The sequence below is a fragment of the Trachypithecus francoisi genome, unplaced genomic scaffold, assembly GCF_009764315.1.
Source record: "Trachypithecus francoisi isolate TF-2019V2 unplaced genomic scaffold, Tfra_2.0 Lachesis_group10, whole genome shotgun sequence".
In the NCBI taxonomy this organism is placed as follows: Eukaryota; Metazoa; Chordata; class Mammalia; order Primates; family Cercopithecidae; genus Trachypithecus; species Trachypithecus francoisi.
Window position 1 is genome coordinate 35,607,076 of NW_022681455.1, and position 17,885 is coordinate 35,624,960.

The following is a 17,885-nucleotide window of genomic DNA, read 5'->3' on the forward strand; positions in this document are numbered from 1 at the left end:
GCAGAGCTTGCAGTGAGCCAAGTTTATGCCACTGCACTCCAGCCTGGGCGACAGAGCAAGACTCTGTCTCAAAAAAAAAAAAAAAAAAAAAAAAGAATTGCGTAATAATGTTTTTTATTTTACATTTTCTTATCGGATTGCTCACTTTCTTAGCACTTAGTCTTTATTTTGTAGATGCAATTACCTCTGAAATCTTTCTGAAGATACTACTGAGAAAATGGAGCATTTCTTAGAAGTATTTGGCTAAAAGGGTTTTTTTTTTTTTTAAGGAAAAAAAATGCCTCGACCTTCTGGGAGGTGGCATTTTGCGTATCCTCTAGCATCTCCCAAGAACACTAGGCAGTGGGGATTCTCTGAAGTTGGAGAAGGTAAGAAGTGAAAATAAGAGAAAGATAGCATATTGTGAACATGAAAGTTAAAAGTAGAAGAGAGATGTATAGAGAGGCAGAAGTCACAGGTAAGAAGTTTGATACTTACACTATGGTTATAAAGGGGAAACATGAAATGCTTTGGGTGAAAGGGAAGTAGAGAGCAAAGGCTTGAGAAAAGAACCAGACAGGCTTAAATGCATATAGGGAAAAGAATCAAGGGGAGATGAAAAAGTCATGATGCAAGAACAGGAAGAATGCAGGCATGGATCTGTTCATCAGCTAAACACAGATCACTTAGGTCCAGCCAAATTTTAACTGTATGGCTAAATAAAAGTATTTCAAAGTTTTTCCTTAAGAGGATAGTCACGGGAATGTTAGAGTAAAATTTGGCAAATGCATACTTATAAAAATATACAGTTTTTAAAAACGATGAGATAAATCTATACAGTAGAGCATCATTTAGCTAAGAGTCTAAACAAAAACATCCAAACAACTGAATTGGGAAAATATTTTGTAAATGTTCATCCATTATAAAAGAATGTCAGGTGCAGTGGCTCACACCTGTAATCCCAGCATTTTGGGAGGTCAAGGCTTGAGCCCAGGAGTTCAAGACCAGCTTGGGCAACACAGTGAGATCCGATCTCTGCTAAAAATAAAAAATACACGCCTGTGGTCCCGGCTACTGGAGAGGCTGAGGCAGGAGTATCAGGCCATGGTTGCACCACTGCGCTCCAGCCTGGGCAACAGAGCAAGATATTGTCAAAAAAAAGGAAAAAAGAATAGCATTGTAGTAAATGAAGTGTATTATTATGGTGCATAGTGCCCAGTGATGATCTGGTTATCTGGACCATTACAAAAAAAAAAGTCAGCTGATGATGCCACAATGGGCTAATACATGTAACACAAACAGTGTTAATTTTTTTTTTTTTAAATCTTTTGAGACAGAGTCTTGCTCTGTTGCCCAGGCTGGAGTGCAGTGGCCTGATCTTCGCTCACTGCAATCTCCACCTCCTGGGTTCAAATGATATTCCTGCCTCAGCCTCCTGAGTAGCTGGGATTACAGGTGTGAGCCACCAATGCCCAGCTAATTTTTGTATTTTTAGTAGAGATGGGGTTTTGCCATGTTAGCTAGGCTGGTCTCGAACTCCTTGAGCTCAAGTGATCCGCCTGCCTCAGTCTCCCAAAGTGCTGGGATCACAGACATGAGCCACCGCACCTGGCACAAACAGTGTAATTTATAGCAATTATTTGCAGCCACCAACCATGGTTCCCAGTTGTTTGTAGATTTTGGTGGGTGTGATCATTTTAGAGCACTGGATTACAATTATGCAAATATTATTCATTACATGCCAAAATGTCTTTTTCATTGTTTCCCTTTAAGACAGCTAACCTTGGAAAATATCACTAATATGGAGCAGGTGGGGTCTTACCCATTCCACATAAACAATCTTCTAATAATGACATGAAAAGGCAGATGGATTTTCAAGATGTACTGTTAAGTGAATGGTGAGTTGCAGAATGATTTGTAACATGATCCTGTTTCCAAGGGGGAAAAAGTATATATGTGTTTGTATATTTGCTTATTTATACAAGAAGTTTGGAAAGATAACTTACCCAACTACTAAAACAGTGTTACCTCTGGAGAATGAGATTTGGGAGGATAAGAAGGAATTTTCACTTCTTATATTTTATTTTTATATTATTTAAATAGTTTAACATTAAACATGTATTACTTTCATGATCTTTTTAAACTTAGGGAAAAAAAGATGAAACATTTCATGGTTCCACTCATCAGGACTTTGTATTCTTTCTCTTCAATTTAATTCAAACATTTTAGAGTGCTTTTTATGGAGAGCAAGAGAACTCTGGCTGGGGTGTGTTGAGCAAGGGATGCTTGTGCGATGTCCAGAAGGTTATCAGAGATAAGGCCTGAGCTCAGGAGAGAAGTGTGGGTGACATGTCGAGGAGTCATCAGATTCTACACAATAATTAAGATAAAAAGTACTGTTGCAATTATGTACTTACTAAGCAAATAAAACCGTGGCTTTCAAACTTTTAATGTCCAAGTCTCACTTCTGATTAGGTTGAGCATTCCTAACTGGAAAAATCCAAAATCCAAGATGCTCCAAACTCTGAAACTTTTTGAATTCTAACATGATGCCACAAGTGGAAAACTCCACACCTAACACTTCTGCTTTCTAATGGTTCAAGGTACACACATTTTATTTCATGCACAAAATTATTAAAAATATTGTATACTGCACTGTTTTTAACTTGTGGACAAAGACTTATGGATAAATGCAAAAAATAAATCCTCTTTTGCAACCTAGAACTCATTGTTCAGTATGAGTTTTGATACACATAAGAAGGGATATTATGATACCTGAGACAGTTAACTGATGGGAGTATTGATAGCCATAAAGGTTGGTTCCAGGCCAGGCACAGTGGCTCAAGCCTGCAATCTCCACACTGAGGTGGGAGTATTGCTTGAAACCAGGAGTTCAAGACCAGCCTGGGCAAGAAAGTAACAAACACCTCATCTTCACAAAAATTTAAAAATTAGCTGGGTACTGGGGCATGTGCCTGTAGCTGCAGCTACTCAGGAAGGGGAGGCTGACGCAAAAGAACTGAGCTCAGGAGTTGGAGGCTGCACTGAGCTTTGATGGCACCACTGTACTCCAGCCTGGGTAACAAAGACAGACCCTGTCTCTTAAAAAAAAAAAAAAAGACTGATTCTAGGACTGTAAAATAGATAAACAGCATGGGATATAAGGGAAATCCTCAGCAGTATTAATTTTGCATTACAATTTCACATTGACGATACATACGATGGCTTTTTGTTTTAATGGCTTTTATCTTGAGAACATGATGTCTAGAGTTAAAGGTACTGGCATATTCCACACATCTGTACTATTCCTGAGTGTGATCGCTTAGGAACAAATATGATTTGAGCTCATTCATGTTGAGAGGGTGTCAAACTGAGAACCAGGCAGACCCACACCTACAGTGAAAGTAAACTGGTTGAAGAAATTAGATCCCAAAGATTCTTGGCGAATTTTGAAGTCTTCATCAGTATATCCTTATTAAAAGGAGATGACAGAAGCCAAAGTAAAAGAATTATGGGCTGACAGACAACTGGATTAAAATAAGCATCAGTTTCATTAAAAAGGGCTAACTTGAAGATAAATCTTTTGATTGCAGCTCTTTAGTGGATCTAAAGTGGCCTTGATGGACAGTGGAAGAAATCATAACATGGAATTCCTTGAATAAAAATGTACTGACTTTAAAAAAATAGCAAATTAAAAATAAAAAAATAAAAATATTGTATAACATTACCTTCAGGTGGTGTGTATAAGTACATATGAAGATAAATAAATTTCATGTTTACACCTGGGTTCCATCCCCAAGATACTGTATCTCATGTATACACGTATGTACATATGGTCAATTGACAATGTCACAATGGGCTAATACATGTGATACAGTGTGGTTTGTCATAGTTATTTGCAGCAAACAACCACAGTTCCTTATTGTTTGTAGATTCTGGTGGGTACAATTTTAGAACACTGGATTAAAATTATGCAAATATTATGCATTACATGCCAAAATATCTTTTTTCTCTTAGAGAAATATGCAAATATTTCAAAATTTGAAAAAATCCAAGATCCAAAACACTTCTGGTCCCAAGCATTTTGGATAAATGATACTTGACAACCTGCAGTACTTTTGGCAGCATAACTGAATAATTAAAACTCAAATCGTCACTAAAGAAGTCAGCAAGACAACTATGATGGATTTTAAAAGATCTACAGCACTTAGAAAGTGTCTGAAGTTACTGCACTATTCTTCTCATTGTCTTTTAATACCACACCACACTATTGTTCAAATAAAACTATTTACTGCTCTTTTACCCCCTGAAGCAACCTGAATCCTTCTCTGGTACTTTCCTTCTTGACTTTATGCATTGCTTTTTTTTTTGAGATGGAGTCTTGCTCTTGTTGCCCAGGCTGGAGTGCAATGGCACGATCTCAGCTTATTGCAACCTCCGCCTCCTGGGTTAAAGCGTTTCTCCCGCCTCAGTCTCCCGAGTAGCTGGAATTACAGGCATGTGCCACCATGCCAGCTAATTTTATGCCTCTTATCTCTCATAAGCTGTATCCAGCTTTGCACCAAGACAAGAGACCCCTTAGCTCAAAGGTACATCCGATAGGCATCACTGTTAAAGTTAGGGCAGCAGCTGGGTCCAGTGCCACGTGCTGTACCTCCAGCAACTTTGGAGGCTGAGGTGGGAGGATCGCCTGAGCCCAGGAATTGGAGTCTAGCCTGAGCAACATAGTGAAACCCTGACTCTTAAAAAAAAGTAGTTGTGAGCCAGGCTCAGTGGCTCACGACTGTAATCCCAGCACTTTGGGAGGCCGAGGCGGGCAGATCACTTGAGGCCAGGAGTTCAAGACCAGCCTGGCCAACATAGTGAGACTCCATCTCTAAAAAGAAACAGAAATTTAAAATAATAATAATAAATTAATTGAAAGCTGAAGGATAAGTAGAAGCCATTCAGCTATTTATTCAACAAATATCTACTGAACACCTACTATGTGCCAGGCACTGTTGTAGTGGAGATACAGCATTAAACAACAGGAAACAATTTCTGTCTCCATAGAACTTACATTTTGATAAGGGTGAAGACAGTAGGAATGAGCCCCTATTATTTGTCTAGGTTTTTATAGAAAGTCAAATTTCTACCTGTGCCACAGGGTAGAGTACCTTGACGTGATTCACTAGGGCTGAAGAGTTTGGTCCAAGTCTCCTGATGTTTTCTAGGAACCAGCCAACAAGGTAACATATGAGAAAAGTCTATAAACACTATACATATAGAGAATGTGTCCTATTCATTCTGTACTCCCACCACCTAGTATAAGTAAATGACATAGGAGCAGTACTCAATAAATGATGAGATGAATCACAGTTTTCAAAATCACAGTCAATGTAAAGAAGGCAAAATATTAGACACTATAGAGTCAGTGCTGAAATACCATTACAAGCTGAGTACATTCCTTCTCTAAATTTAATCTGAAAAATCTAATCTGGAGAATTACACTGTACCTGAGTGTTCAACTATAAAAGTAAAAATAAAATTCTGTTCTAATCAGGAGTACTGATTAAGAACACCCAAGCATAATTAAAATCTATCTCTGCAGTGCATTATAAGAATATGTCTGTGCATTATAAGAATATGTCTGTGCATACACAACACACAGAGAATTATCTTATTAACTGGATTCGTGTGGTTTAAATATGGACAATCAAGAACAGAGGACCACACCTAGCTGCCAATATTTGAGTATACATTTACTAGCAACTGGAGGAAGAGATGTTTCGGACTTGAGACGCAGAGGGAAAAAAACCCAAGACAAAAGTTTTACGTAATACTGCATCCTCTTATAGTGCTATCTCATTAAAACACTATTATAGAAATTGTTTCCCAAAGTCCATTATATGTCTAAGAGAAAAATTGTACAAGAATAACATTTTGAGTCTGTGTAGAAAGAATAAAAAACCTTGGCCATCTTAAATCCCCACCATGAAAATATGGAAGGAAGAAAGGGCCAGTAAACTCAGATCTATCATTAACTAGCTGTGGAATCTTTGGCCCTCACTCAGTTTTTCTATCTATACCTTTCGGGGGGTTAGACTAGAATCATATCTAAGGTTTATTCCAACTCTATTATTTTGTATTTATTCATTAAAAAGTAACTTATAAATATATGTTTTACTTCTGGGGAAAATGAGGTTTGCTATGTGGAAGGAAAAACAATTCCCAAGGGATAGAAAGTTATTTTAACAATACAGAGTTCACTTTCCATTGCAATCCTCTGGCACAGTATGAATTCTGAGTTTTACCCACTTACATATGGTATTAGTTATCTAAAGATGCCATACAAATTAACACAAACAGTTCGGGCAAAGTGGCTCATGCCTGTAATCCCAGCACTTTGGGAGGCCGAGGCAGGTGGATCACTTGAGGTCAGGAGTTCGAGATTTGAGACTAGCCTGGCCAACATAGTGAAACCCCATCTCTACCAAAAATACAAAAATTAGCCAGGCATGGTGGCGCGTGCCTGTAATCCCAGCTACTCAGGAGGCTGAGGCAGGAGAATCACTTGAACCTGGGAGATGGAGGTTGCAGTGAGGTGAGATCATGCCACTGCACTCCAGCCTGGGGAAACAGAGCAAGACTCCGTCTCAAAAAAAAAAAAAAAAGAAAGAAAGAAAAATAAAGGAATTAACACAAACTTAGTGGCTGAAATAACACCAATTTATCATCTTAAAATTCTGGAGATCAGAAGTCCAGAATGGGTCTCACTGGGCTAAAATCAAGGTATTGACAGGGCTGCATTCCTTCTGGAGGCTCTGGGAAAGAACTCATCTCCTGGCTTTTTCACATTCTAGAGGCTGCCCACATTTCTTGGCTGGTGGCCCCCTTCCTCCATCTTCAGCCAGGAATACTGCATTTCTTTGATCATTCTTCTGTAGCCATCTCTCTCTCTCTCTGACTATAGTTGGGAAAGTTCCTCCACTTTTAAGAACCCATGTGATTAAGTTGAGCCCATCTGGGTAACCCAGGATAATCTCCCCATTTCAAAGCCTTTAACCTTATTCACGTCTGCAAAGTCCTTTCTGCCCTATAAGGTAACACATTTACAAGTTCCATTTTTGAGGAGCCATTATTCTCTCTACCACCGATACCTAATCATCCAATCAAGATCACAAGAATTTATCTCAAGCTTGGAAGTCCACTGACTTCCTCCATTTTGTACTTAGGGGGTCTCACTACATTCTTTCCTTTCTTTTTCTTTATTAATCATCCAGTTGGACAACAATATTCTAATCTAAAATAACATTTATCATTTTATATCATTCTGAAAATGCATTCAGAAATTCAGAAAACAAAATAAAACATCTGGTTTCTCAATTTTGTAATAAAGTTATAAGGCCAGGCGCAATGGCTCACACCTGTAATCCCAGCACTTTGGGAGGCTGAGGCAGGCAGACCACGGGGTCAGGAGTTCGAGACCAGCCTGGCCAACATGGTGAAACCCCATTTCTAATAAAAAAAAAATACGAAAATTGGCCAGGCGTGGTGGCTCATGCCTATAATCCCAGCACTTTGGGAGGCTGAGGCAGGTGGATCATGAGGTCAGGAGATCGAGACCATCCTGGCTAACACGGTGAAACCCCGTCTCTACTAAAAATACAAAAAAAAAAAAAAAAATTAGTCAGGCGTGGTGGCGGGCTCCTGTAATGCCAGCTACTTGGGAGGCTGAGGCAGGAGAATGGCGTGAATCCAGGAGGCGGAGCTTGCCATGAGCCGAGACCACGCCACTGCACTCCAGCCTGGGCTTCAGAGCGAGACTCCGTCTCAAAAAAAAAAAAAAAAAATTAGCTGGGCGTGGTGGCATGTACCTGTAGTCCCAGCTCCTCAAGAGGCTGAGGTGGAAGAATCGCTTGAACCCTGGAAGCGGAGGTTGCACTGAGCTGAGATCACGCCACTGTACTCCAGCTTGGGCGACAGAGTGAGAGTCCGTCTCAAAAAAAATAATAATAGGCAAATCTGCTATATATAATGCATGAGTTACCTCAAACCCAATCACTGAAAAATTATTTTAAAAATTAGTCTCAATCCCTTATGTGATTCTGAAATTTGAGCATGCTATAAACGTTGAAGAACACATGAAGTATATTTTTTTTTACAGATTTTGAGACATAATTAAGCTACGATAAATTACACGTTTAAAGTATACAATTCGATAAATTCTGACATATGTACATATATCCACGAAGTCATCATGACAATTAAGATGATGAACATACCTATTACTCACAAATATTTCCCGCATAAGTCATCCATTTGCAACTCAGGTCTCCAGGCAATCTGATCTGCTTTTTGAGTAGATTTTATAGAATTTCATATAACGTGCCATTTTTTTCTGGCTTCATTTCCTTACTATAATTATATTGAGAATAAAATAAGTTGTATCAATTGTTCATTCCCTTTTATTGTTGAATAGTATTTCATCGTATGAACATACCACAAATGTCTCTGTTGATGCACATTTGAATAGATTCAATTATTGCCTATTACAAATAAACCTGCCATGTATTTGTAAACAAATCTTTATGTGGTCATATGTATTCATTCCTCTTGGATAAATGCCTGGGAGCAAAATAGTTGGGTCACTTGGTAGTGTCAGTTTTAAGTCCTTAAGAAAATGTCAAACTGTTTTCCAAAGTGGTTGTACCATTTTACATTCCCACCACAAGTGCATGAGTTTCAGCTGCTCCACATCCTCACCAACACTTGTTACTGTCAGGCTTTTAAACTGAAGACACTGTAATGTCTTCTCTAAATTTAATCTGAAAAATCTTATCTGGAGATTAGACACTATAATGTCTTCAGTTTAAAAGCCTGAAGCCTAAAAGTGTTGGTAAGGATGTAATGGTATATTCTTATAGTTTTAGTCTGCATTTCACTAATGACTAATGATGTTGATCATCTTTTATGTGCTTATTTGCCATTCATGTATCTTTTCTGACAAAATATCTGGTCAAATCTTTTGCTTATTTTTTTTACTAGGTTGTTTGCTTTATTGAGTGTTTTTTCTTTTCTTTTCTTTTTTTTTTTTGTTGGAGACAGAGTCTCACTCTGACAACCAGGCTGGAGTGCAGGGGCGCAATCTCAGTTGACTGTTCACTGCAACCTCTGCCTCCTGAGTTGAAGCGATTCTCGTGACTCAACCTCCCAAGTAGCTGGGATTACAGGTGCCTGCCACCATGCCTGGCTGATTTTTGTATTTTTAGTAGAGATGGGGTTTTGCCATATTGGCCAGGCTGGTCTCGAACTCTTGGCCTCAAGTGATCTACCCCCGCCTTGGCCTCCCGAAGTGTTGGGATTACAGGCGGGAGACACTGTGACTGGCCTTATTGTTGAGTTTTGAGAATTCCTTACATATTCTAAATACAAGTCTTTTATCAGAATATCTTCCATAAATATTTCCTCCCAGTCTGGGGCTTGTCCTTTTATTCCCTTAAACATGGCTTTTAAAGAGATACTCTTAATATTAATGAAGTCCAATTTATCATTTTTTTCTTTTATAAATCATGCTTTTGGTGTTATACCTAAGAAATCTTTACCAAACCTAAAGTCACAAAGATTTCCTTCCAGAGATTTTATAAATTTGGGCTTTACATTTGGGTCTATGATCAATTTTGAGTTAACTTTTAAGTATGATGTAAGGTATGAATCAAGATTCACTTTTTTATATATGAAGACCAAATTGTTCCAAAACCTTTGTTTTTAAAAGGACAATACTCTTTCCATTTAATTGCCTTGGAAGCTTCTTCATAAATCAATTGACCATATTTTTTTTTCTGGACTTTTCTATTCTGTTCCATGGATCTGTTTATCTTTACACCAGTTACCACAAATACCATGTTTTAATCACTGCAACTATAAGTTTTGGAAATCAGTGTTAAATCTTCCATCTCTGTTGTCCTTTATCAAAATAGTTTTGGCAATTCTAGGTCTATGCATTTCCATATGAATTTTAAAACCAGCCATCACTTTCTACACTTTCTATTATATCTATGAGTAAAACTGATGACAAAAAGGGACTGATGACAAAAAAATTTAAAAATGATCGAAGTCACTTTAAATGCATTGACACTGTTTTTTTGTTTTTTTGTTTTTTTTGAGACCAAGTTTTGCTCTTGTTGCTCAGGCTGGAAAGCAATGAAGCAATCTCAGCTCACCCCAACCTCTGCCTCCCAGGTTCAAGTGATTCTCCTGCCTCAGCCTCCCAAGTAGCTGGGATTATAGGCATGCACCACCACGCCCGGCTGACTTTGTATTTTTAGTAGAGACGGGGTTTCTCCATGTTGGTCAGACTGGTCTCAAACTCCCGACCTCAGGTGATCTGCCCGCCTCGGCCTTCTAAAGTGCTGGGATTACAGGCGTGAGCCACCACACCTGGCCAACACTGACACTATTTTGTGAACAAAAATATAAACTATCTTAGTAAATGTCCTGTGTGCAACTGAAAGGAATGTGTATTCCGCTTGTATTGGGTAGAATACTATGTAAATGTCAATTAGGTTAGTTGATAATGTAGTTCACATCTTCTAAATTATTTTTTGTCTACTTGTTCTATCAATTATTGAGAAAGGCGAGGTATTGAAATCTCCAACTATAATTTTAGATCTATTTGTCCTTTCAGTTCTGTCAGTTTCTGATTCATGTATCTTGAAGCTCTGTTATTAGGTGCATATTTACAACTATTAATTTCACTTGAAAGCAGCCAATCATGAAAGGCCATACATTATACGATCCCATTTATACGAAAGGTTCAGAATAGGCAAATTCACGGAGACAGAAAGTAGACTGGTGGTTGCTTAAGGTTAGGGGAAACAGGAGGAAATGGGGAGTGGGAGATTTCTTTTTAGGGTTATAAATATTCCCAAGTGGGACAGCAGTAATAGTTGCACAAATCCGGAAATATGCTGGAAACCACTGAATTATATACTTTATTTTTGATTTACCTTATTCTATTTTATGTATGTATTTATGTATAGAGATATGGGGTCTCACAACGTTGAGCAGGCTGGTCTTGAACTCCTGGTCTCAAGTGATCCTCCCATCTCAGCCTCCCAATGTACTGGGATTACAGGCATGAGCCACCACACCAGGCCTGAACTGTACACTTTAAAGGGGAGAATATTATGGTATGTGAATTTTATCTCAATTAAGCTGTTAAAAAATTATTCTACTGAATGGATGACCATAATTCATGAATGATATACATTGCTTCCAACTTATTAATACTCTGTAACACTGCTATGAACATTTTTGTGCCTAAGCTTTTATCATATGTAACTGAAAGTATGGCTTCTTGGCTGGGCACGGTGACTCATGCCTGATCCCAGGCACTTTGGGAGGCTGAAGCAGGCAGATCGCCTGAGGTCACGAGTTCAAGACTAGCCCGACCAACATGGTGAAACCCCGTCTCTACTAAAAATACAAAAATTAGCTGGGCATGGTGGCAGATGCCTGTAATTCCAGCTACTCAGGAGGCTAAGGCAGGAGAATCTCTTGAAACCGGGTGGCAGTTGCAGTGAGCAGAGATCGAGCCATTGCACTCCAGCCTGGGCAACAAGAGCAAAACTCCGTCTCAAAAAAAAAAAAAAAGTATGGCTTCTTGAACACAGTCTGCTTGAGTGAGAATGTTAGCTTGACAACACGGCAGCGGTATGGTGCTGTGCAAGTCACTCACCTTCTCTGTGCCATGGTTTCCCTGTCTAAAACACAAGGCTATCATTTACCAACGTCTCTTGGGATTGTGAGGACTAAAGTAATGCACATAAAGGGCTTTCTACAGTGCCTGTTACATGGTAAACTTTCAACATTAGTAGCAGTAGATGTTGTAATTATCATTTAGTTTGTGTTACTTTCTCTTTTTTTTAATTTTTTTTTTTTTTTTTAAGAGAGACAAGGTCTTGCTATGTTGCCCAGGCTGATCTCAAATTCTTGGGCTCAAGTGATCCTCCTGCCTCAGTCTCCCAAGCTGCTGAGATTTACATGGAAAAGCCACTGTGGCTGGCTAGTTTGTATTATTTTAAGAAGATTTCCAGAAGTGGTATGACCTCGTCAAAAACCATGAGCATTTACATGTCTGATTCTTTTTTTTTTTTTTTGAGATAGAGTTTCGCTCTGTTGCTCAGGCTGGAGTACAGTGGCATAGTCATGGCTCACTACAGCCTCAACCTCCCAGGCTCAAATGATCCTCCCACCTCAGCCTTCTGAGTAGCTGGGATTAGAGACATGCACCACCACACCCAGTTAATTTTTTATTTTATTTTTTTTTGTAGAGACGAGGTTGCACTATGTTGCCCAGGCTGTTCCTGAACTCTTGGGCTCAAGCAATCCTCCCACCTCAGCCTCCCAAAGTGCTGGGATTACAGGTGTGAGCCATCACACCTGGCTGTGTCCAAATATATTTCAACAAACTATATCTCAAATTGGGTATACTAATATTTGGTGCCACTAGTAAGTATATATAAATGTATAAGAGAACAAGGATTACCTAGCTATCATAATTACAGTAAATTTGTTTTGTTAATAGGAATCTCATTTCAATTGTGCATTCATTTTTGCTACTTTTGGCCCTTAGTTGTTTAAAAGCCAATAGTTTTCTAATTATCCTGTGAATCCTACACACCATGAATACCTACTGAATATGAAATGTCTGTAAGACCCTCTTCTAGAGGCTACACAGAAAACTGAAATAAGTTAGCCCAAGGATTTTTTGTGAATGCAAAGAAACATTTTAATTCCAAATAATTATGATTAGGTAGAAGAGAGCTACAAAGTGTTTCTGAGGGTCCAAAGGAGGCAGAAGATGGCAGTGTCTGAGCTAGTCCTCAAAGGATTGGCATACTTTCAACCAGCAAGGGTGTGGCAAGAGTCAAATCAAGGCTGGTAAAAGAACACAGCACGCTTCAAGCCTAAGTAGCTTAAGTACAAAGTGGCTCAGGGCAGAAGTGATGAGAGAGCAAGAGCACAAAGAGGACCCTCTAAAACAGAGCCAGTCACCATGTGAGCTGAGGGGGAGGGCTTCTCACAGGGCAAACTATACAGAAAGACACGAAAACACACAGCATCATGACCCATCCAGGGAGCTGCATGTGATCCCATTTGGCTAAAGTGAAGGGTACATGTGGGAAAGAAGCAGATGATGCTAAATAAAGAGGCAGAGGCCTGACTGTGAAGGACCTTGTGTGCCAAAATAAAGTACGTGAACATTATTCCAAAGGCAACAGGGAACTGAGGCATTTTTAAGAAAAGAAGTGACAAGCAGACTAGCTTTAAGAAAAAATTACTCTGGAACTCCAATAGTTTCCCATCTTACACAGGATAAAACCCAAAGTCCTTCTTATGCTTAATACCCTATATATGCTGATCATTGGCTATCTCTGAAATTATTTCTCCTTCTCCCCTCACTCACTGCTCTGGCTACAGTGGCCTTCCTGCTGCCTCCTCCCATGTGCCCTTTCCTCAGGGCCTTTGCACTTGCTCTCCCCTCTACCTGGAACTCTTCCCTGGAGAGCTGCAGACCTCGCTCCCTTACTCCCTTCTGGTCTGCCTTCATGTTCAAACCTTTTCTCATCAGAGTTGCTTTTACTGTTACCAGAAATAAAAGAGCAAAAATCGACTATAATCAGCTCCACTATGTTTTCTTCCAGTGTATTTATAGTATTTGTATACTGCCTGTTTCTCCTTACTAGAATATAAGCTCTATGATGGATCCCTTCAATAAAAATGTGACATTGAGATTGTTATTACTGTCACGTCCAGAGAGCAAATCTAAGGGACGAGCTAAGTAAATCTATCCATGGATATACTGCTAGTGAACAGTGGAACCAGGGAGAATGACTCCGGAGCTTGCACTCTAACTATTTTACATACTGATTCCCCCCGTAGTGTCACAGGTCCCTGACTCTGATTCTAAAGCATTTCCTGTGAACAGGCTCCATGCTGACAAGCACTAAACCAGCAAAAAGTCTGAATTCATAGTATGTCCTTCTAAAAAGATGGTGATTCTTATAATTTGTATTTGCCAGGTTTTAAGTGCCGGGAATATTTTTTAAATAATCAATTAAAATGTACAAAGTATCTTGACTTTTACCTATCCAAAAATTAGCCATTTTTTTTTAGACCCACAGATATTCAAACAAGATGAAAATATTTTATGAACTAAAAGGAACACAGCATATGACACCAAAAACTACTTTCCCAAGACCCTTTTTCAGGTACCACATTCAATTTCAGGAATAAAACTCAACATCGGCCGGGCGCGGTGGCTCAAGCCTGTAATCCCAGCACTTTGGGAGGCCGAGACGGGCGGATCATGAGGTCAGGAGATCGAGACCCTCCTGGCTAATACAGTGAAACCCCGTCTCTACTAAAAATACAAAAACTAGCCGGGCGAGGTGGCGGGCGCCTGTAGTCCCAGCTACTCGGGAGGCTGAGGCAGGAGAATGGCGTAAACCCGGGAGGCGGAGCTTGCAGTGAGCTGAGATCCGGCCACTGCACTCCAGCCTGGGCGACAGAGCGAGACTCCGCCTCAAAAAAAAAAAAAAAAACTCAACATCTTTAAAATAATCATCAAAATTTTCTGACATGCCACTCCAGGAGGAAGAACAATGTGGTATCTATAGGAAAACATCCAACAAATACAATATCATATGCACAGTAAAAGAATGAAAGGTAGGCCACAGTAACGTTTCTCTTTATTCTTTCCCCACTCCCGAAATTATTAAATTTCCTCTCTGCCTGGGCATTCTTTCATCCCATCTCCCATTACTGTCAGTATCCTCTCCTTAAAATGTAGTTCTCAATCAACAGCTGTTCCCATCAACCATTTCATACCAGAACTCATCCACTCTTAATTTCAACTACTACCTCTATCAGTATAACTCCCAAATCCTATAGTAGCTGAAACTAAAAGTGCCATAATTTCTCCCTCTTTCCTTCTCCAATCTTTGATTTCTCTCACTTCAGGACCCTTTTATTTCCTGATGTTTTTAAGGAAAATTAACTTTTTCAAAATTGGTCCCTTCTCCATTTACTTCATAATCTGTATTATCTGGCCATTCTCCTAGGTTTGCAACTTCAATATAATTTTTCTCCACTTAATCAATAGGACCTGCCAACTATTCATCGTGTTTCTTATCTTACTTTCGGCTCCATAGCTATCACCACATTTTGCGTTTTCTTCCCTTCCTTCGTGAATTACTATAGTTCTCCAGAGGACCTGCCTACCTCCAGACGGCTCACTCACTCCCACTCATTCTGTATACACTGCTAGTGAAGCCTTTCTGACAGCACGCCCAACATATTACTCTCTAATTCCCAGACCTTAAATAGTGCCCCAGCACAACAAATCTAAACTCAAACCAGCACTCAGGGTCTTCCGCTCCTTTAGAACGTCACTAGTAAATGTTCATCTTTTTTTTTTTTAGAGGAGTCTTGCTCTGTCACCAAGCTGGAGTGCAGTGGTGCGATCTCAGCTCACTGCAACCTCCACCTCCCAGGTTCAAGCAATTCTTCTGTCTCAGCCTCCCAAGTAGCTGGGACTACAGGCGCTAGCCACCATGCCCAGCTAATTTTTTTTGTATTTTTAGTAGAGATGGGGTTTCACCATGTTTGCCAGAATGGTCTCAATCTCTTGACTTCATGATCCGCCCCCGCTCAGCCTCCCAAAGTGCTGGGATTATAAGCATGAGCCACCGCACCCGGCTGTAAATGTTTGTCTTAAACATTCTAAAAAGATAAAAACCTAGAAACTCAACATTCTGATCTTCCACATCTGAATCTGTACAAAGCACACTGTGGGTCTATAGAGGTCATAGTACAACATCTTCTACTTAACTTCCACGGATCACATCAGGCAATGGAACTATAGATAGTCCCCAACTTATGGTTTGGGTTACGAGTTTCAACTTTATGATGGTGAGAAGGCGATACACATTCAGTAGAAACAGTACTCCAAGCACCCATACGACTATTCTGCTTTTCACTTTCAGTTTTCAATAAATTATGTGAGACATTCAACACATTATAAAATAGGCATTCTATTAGATGGTTTTGCCCAACTGTAGGCTAATTTAAGTGTTCTGAGCACGTGTAAGGTAGGCTATGATGTTCAGTAGGTTAGGTACATTAAATGCATTTTCAACTTGTGATATTTTCTATTTACAATGAGTTTATCAGGAGGTAAAACCACCATAAGCCAAGGAACATATATATTACCTAATCTATCATCTTCTGAACATCTCAAGTTACCATGACAAGGATTCATTTTCAGAAGTTTAATCCTTCTAATCCACAAAATGAAAGTGTGTACAGTTATCAGAAAAATAACACTTAATATCTTTAGTAAGAGTACAAATTAGTAGAATATTTTTAAGGGCAAATTTCCCAATATCTACTGAAAGTTTATGTGCAAATATCCTTTAGCCCAGCAATACCACTTCCAGGAAATAACCCGCAGATATTCTCACAGAAGCAAGCAAAAATACATGCAGAAACACTACTATTATAGTTAAAAAAAAAAAAGGCGGGGGGAGGGAGTGGATTTCCTTAATAGACTTCTATTATACATCTCTACAATGGAATATTATACAATTAAAAATAAAGACAGTTACAAATGAATTGATATGGAAAGTTTAAGAATGCCATGAAGGGGGGAAAAAAGCTATTTATAGAACAGAACATAAATATTCTATTTGTGTAAAGAAAATGTATATGAAGGCTGGGCGTGGTGGCTCACGCCTGTAATCCCAACACTTTGGGAGGCTGAAGCAGATGGATCACGAGGTCAAGAGATCAAGACAATCCTGGCCAACATAGTGAAACCCCGTCTCTACTACAAATACAAAAATTAGCTGGGCATGGTGGCGGGCGCCTATAATCTCAGCTACTCGGGAGGCTGAGGCAGGAGAGTCCCTTGAACTCGGGAGGCGGACGTTGCAGTAAGCCGAGATCGCACCACTGTACTTCAACCTGGGAGACAGAGCGAGACTCTGTCTCAAAGAAAAAGAAAAAGAGGCCGGGCGCAGTGGCTCAAGCCTGTAATCCCAGCACTTTGGGAGGCCGAGACGGGCGGATCACGAGGTCAGGAGATCGAGACCATCCTGGCTAACATGGTGAAACCCCGTCTCTACTAAAAAATACAAAAAACTAGCCGGGCGAGGTGGCGGGCGCCTGTAGTCCCAGCTACTCGGGAGGCTGAGGCAGGAGAATGGCGTCAACTCGGGAGGCGGAGCTTGCAGTGAGCTGAGATCCGGCCACTGCACTCCAGCCTGGGAGACAGAGCGAGACTCCGTCTCAAAAAAAAAAAAAAAAAGAAAAAAAGAAAAAAGAAAAAAAGAAAAGAAAATGTATATGAAGAGAAAATACCTAGAAAAAAATATAGTAAGCCATTCATAGTAGCTAATTCTGGAGAATGGGGCTCAGGGGAAGAAACAATAAATTTTCACTTGTTTTATGTGTGTGCATACATACATGCATGCCTTTTAAAAAAATAATCAGTTTATTAAATTTACATTAATAAAGAAAACTGAGTACAGCAAAGGCTCTTAACCTTAGATGAATATAATTGAACTTGATTATCCATAGTACAAGAAATATGAGCTACTAAAAGTACTTAATGAAAAACTCATCCATTCATTCAACTATTTATGGAACACTTACTATGCGTCAAGCATTGTGCCTGACACAATGGTGAACAAGAAAGACCTAGTCCCTGCTCCCAAGGAACTTACAGAAAGGCCTTTTGGACTCCATTTTTCCTGTCTCCCCTATAAGAACCACTCTGACTTACAAGTGTGTGCTCTCATTATGCCTATTATGCTTATGGCTCCCATAAGACAAATATTAATTAATAGAATCATTATATC

General features: G+C 39.5%; 1 protein-coding gene, 1 long non-coding RNA gene and 1 pseudogene across 5 annotated transcripts in view; 2 read left to right on the top strand and 1 right to left on the bottom strand.

The window, feature by feature from the left end:
• FKBP5 (FKBP prolyl isomerase 5) overlaps positions 1 to 17,885 on the bottom strand; it is a 112,748-nt gene that overhangs the window by 72,237 nt on the left and 22,626 nt on the right. The gene's annotated exons all lie outside the window — the stretch shown is intronic.
• Positions 279 to 2,550, top strand: LOC117087109. Its single transcript, XR_004438682.1, has 3 exons — positions 279 to 368; positions 1,753 to 1,877; positions 2,455 to 2,550. It is a non-coding gene; the product is annotated as an uncharacterized LOC117087109 (long non-coding RNA).
• LOC117088899 lies at positions 2,631 to 2,747 on the top strand (annotated as a pseudogene).